The 4,125-nt window shown below is 36.7% G+C and overlaps 1 pseudogene; it reads right to left on the bottom strand.

Annotated features, from left to right (window-relative positions):
- Positions 1-2,036: 2,036 nt before the first annotated feature.
- LOC138398269 (glyceraldehyde-3-phosphate dehydrogenase pseudogene) lies at positions 2,037-3,043 on the bottom strand (annotated as a pseudogene).
- Positions 3,044-4,125: the final 1,082 nt, after the last annotated feature.

The raw sequence follows: 4,125 nt of genomic DNA, 5'->3' as shown, positions 1-4,125 counted from the left end.
TTACTTTCTTCATTCCACATTTCTTCAATTCTTTCTTTAGAACTAAGCATGATATAGTACTTTACATCTATTCTGTTACATTTAACTTAATTTGCTTTGGACCATCTAACTCATCAATACTCTTTCATGTCCTGATTCTGACATAGAATATGCTTACTAATATATCCTGAATTAGTTGTGCCTTCAAAACCACTCATCATGCCATCTCTGTTTCAGGAACTGGTATAAATGTGGAGTAGGAAAGGCTCTGTTAACAGGTGTTTCAACAACTTTCTGCAGATTGACATCAATCTATTTATTAGCAGTTTTAGATTTGGTCTTTCAACCAACTGTGAATCTACATAACTGTGCATTTATTATAATTAAATCCATAGTTTATTATGTTTTTCCTGGGCTATATACCAGGTGATATGGAAGGCTACTTGCTTCGAGGAGGTCTAGAGCAAGAAAGGACTCTGTAGTTGATCCAGGCTGTGCTGCAAGTAGCACACCCAGTAGTATTTAAGGTGTTGAAATTATCACTGGTATCAAATGGTTCACTGTGGAGTTAATGGCAAGTCCTATTGGTAGGATCATAACAAAAGCCATAAGCAAGGCCATGTTCTTTGTAGCAGAAAGTTATATGTCTTTCAAGACACAGCAGTTGTCATGTACTTGTCCCGTGATAGAGTCAGAATTGATTTTTAAATCACTTTGCATTAGATACTCTATCAAATGTACATATTTGATATTCTTTCACATATATGTACTTGATAAAGATGCACCATAACCATTCTTTAACAATTTGTGTGGTAGACATGGGAAAAGGAAGAAATTGTAAAGTAAATGGTGGTAATGTAAAATGATGCTAAGTATTTTGAATTGGGTTCTTAACTAATTCCTAATTACTTCAAAAGTTCCCGAGGGAAACGTAGGCCCAACAAATAATGGAGTACACAACTAATAGTGACTTAATTTCAGGCAAAGCAATGTGGCTCCCCCAGCCCTTCATAAATTGGTCAACTAGGTTAAGAATTCCCTTAACCTAAACTAGACATAGTATAACAAAAGCACTATCACTTAACACATCTCTCTCCTTTCTTACCCAGTCCCATATCCAGTCCCTAACATTCTGCAGTATTTTCCATTCAGGAAAAACAGGTTATTAATAGGTAGGTACAATATTTTTTTTCCCAAAAACCATGGAAGAACATGTTTTGACAGTCTATCCAGGCCTTCCTAGAATAGGGAAGAATAGGGAACTATAATACAAGAAGCTTGGTATCACTTACCTCTGTCAACTCATAGAAATACAAGTGTCCTCAGAGCCAAAAAGAATCAAACTTCATTTCTCTTCACATAGAAGATCTTCCTAACCTCAACCTTACTCAGTCTTAATTACAATATATTATCCTTTCTGTTGATTCTCATCTATCCAAACATTAGGGAAAGAGAAAAAATGATAAAAAGATAGCAACATAAAATGAGCCATGGCTTCTCCCTGCAGGCCCACATCGTTCTTCCTTTAATAAACACTGACCTATGTTTTAACCACTCATTCACTAAGCTGATTTTCTCTTACATGTGTTCCATGTACAGTTGACTGCAATTTTGTCACATTTCTGAGATTTAAAATCTGGTCTAATAGTTAGGGTCCTTTTGGGTGAAAATAATTGAATTCCCAACCCAGCAGCTTTAAAAAAAAAAAATGACAATATGATGCAATCACTCATTTTTTTTTTCAGTCTCTTTCTTGACTAAAATTTAAGAATTCTGATTCTAACTCATTCAGGCAACTATTTGTATGAACTCATACTTATATTTGATATCAGAGATTGTTTGGAGGAAGAGGGCTGGGTACAGGTGACTCTGTTTACACATGACAAGGTGGGACTCCCTAGGCCCCTCCCATTCTTCAGGGGTTCTGGCATGGAAACTGTTTCAAGGAGGGAAGAATCTCAGTATGATGGGGAACACAGTATGGCGGGAGTCTTCAGAAGATGAGGGCCTCTCTTTTCCTCTTGTTCTCTCACTGGTACTCATGGTGGTGGGGGTTCTTACTCCTTGGAGGCCATGTGGACCATAAGGTCCACCATCTTGTTGCTGTAGTCAAATTCATTATCATACCATGAAAAAGTTTGACAAAGTGGTTGTTGATGACAATTCCAGCCCTATCATTGAAGGTGGAAGAGTTGGTGTAACTGTTAAAGTCACAGGAGACAACCTGGTGATCAGTGTAGCCCAGCATGCCCTTGAGGGGGCCCTCCCATGCCTGCTTCACTACCTTCTTGATGTCATCATATTTGGAAGGTTTCTCTAGACTGCAGGTCAGGTCCACAACTGACACATTGGTAGTGGGGACATAGAAGGCCATGCTAGTCTGCTTTCCATTCAGCTTAGGGATGACCTTGCCATAGCCTTAGCAATTCTAGTAGATGCAAGGATGATGTTCTGGAGAACCTAGTGGTAATCATGCCATGGTTTCTGAGAAGGGCCATCCACAGTCTTCTGAATGGCAGTGATGGCATGGACTATCATCATGAGTCCCTCCATGATGCCATAGTGGTCATGGATGACCTTGGCCAGAGGACCTAAGCAGTTGCTGGTGTAGAAGGCATTGCTGACAATAGTGAGGTTATTTTCATACTTCTCATAGCTCATGCCCATCACAAATGAGGGGCATCAGCAGAGAAGGCAGAGATGGGATGCTTTTGCCTTCCCTCTTTAAGTGGGCCTCAACCTTCTCCAAGATAGTTAACATGCCAGTGGACTCCACAACATAATTAGCACCAATATTGCTGCATTTGATTTTGGTGGGATCTCACTTGTGGATGATGGTGATGGGATTTCCATTAATGAGAATCTTTCTGTTCTCAGCCTTGACTTTGCCATAGTACTTGTCATGAGTGGAATCATACTGGAACATGTAGACTATGTAGTTGAGGTCAATGAAGGAGTCATTCATTGATGGTGACAGTATCTACTTTACTGGAGTTAAAAGCAACCCTGGTGACCAGGTGCCAATCCAACCAAATCCAATTTTTGTGGCCTTCACTTTTACCATAGTGTCCCAGGGATGTGGCTGGCACTGCATAAGAAGATTCAGCTCCTAGTTGAATGGGAGAAACACAAAGCCAAGGTCAGAAATTATTGATCAACACTGATTTTAAAAGTTCTGTTCATATAGCTTTCCATAGCAACATTGGTTAAAACAACACCTTAGGCAATATGGGCACTATTACAGGATCAAAGAACAGGGCATTTTTGTAAGATTTTTTTTTTTTTTGGCCAAAACTCCTCAAACAAAAATATGAATATTAATAAGAATTTGTTAAAAGTGTTTATTGAGTAGAATATATTCCTAGATATTTATCAACATTTAGCTCTATCTAGGGAAAACACTATGCTTTTCGACAGTTGATTTAGTGATTTTAAATTTTCTGCTTCATAAAAATAATTGAGAATACGTTTGATATTTATATATTTCTCCATTATCAAGAAAAAAATTATCTGCTGAGAGAAAGCACATCACAATTATGTTTAAGAGGAATGTGATATAATAACAGAATAAATGTAGATACATTAATAGGATTTGTAAAAATGACTTTTGTTCTAAAAGAACAAAGAAAGAATCAGTTCAGAAAAAACTCTAGAAAGGAACTGATTAAAAATAGGAAAAGGAATTCGTCAAACTAAAATGTAAGCACACTGGAGCTTAAAAAGAAAGCAATTTTCACAACTCAGTGGCAATTTTCTTTGTCATTACAAATAAGTCAAAATCTCCATTTTAATGTGTTATACAATGTCACAAACATTCTATCTTACTTATGAGCCCTAGGTAATAACAAACTTCTGCACACTCCATTATGCCTACTACCCTAATGGAATGATTTATTATTTTATTTTGTTTTTAATTTTAATACTTGGTTTACTTGACTATATATAAATTAGCCTGAATGTAGCATTTATCATACTAGCTAAGCATTAATAATATATTTCAATACTACTTCAAGAATAGGAACAGTACACTAGAAAAGGAAATTTGAATTCTAAAATGGTAGGAATAGGAAAAAATAAGGTCAATTGATATCATGAAATATTTATTTCAGTGTATTTCTAAATTAACGAGAAATTTGGACTTCATGA

This window comes from Eulemur rufifrons, chromosome 17 (genome assembly GCF_041146395.1).
Source record: "Eulemur rufifrons isolate Redbay chromosome 17, OSU_ERuf_1, whole genome shotgun sequence".
NCBI lineage: Eukaryota > Metazoa > Chordata > Mammalia > Primates > Lemuridae > Eulemur > Eulemur rufifrons.
Note: the sequence above shows the minus strand (reverse complement) of the source record. Positions and strands in the feature narration are given on the sequence as shown.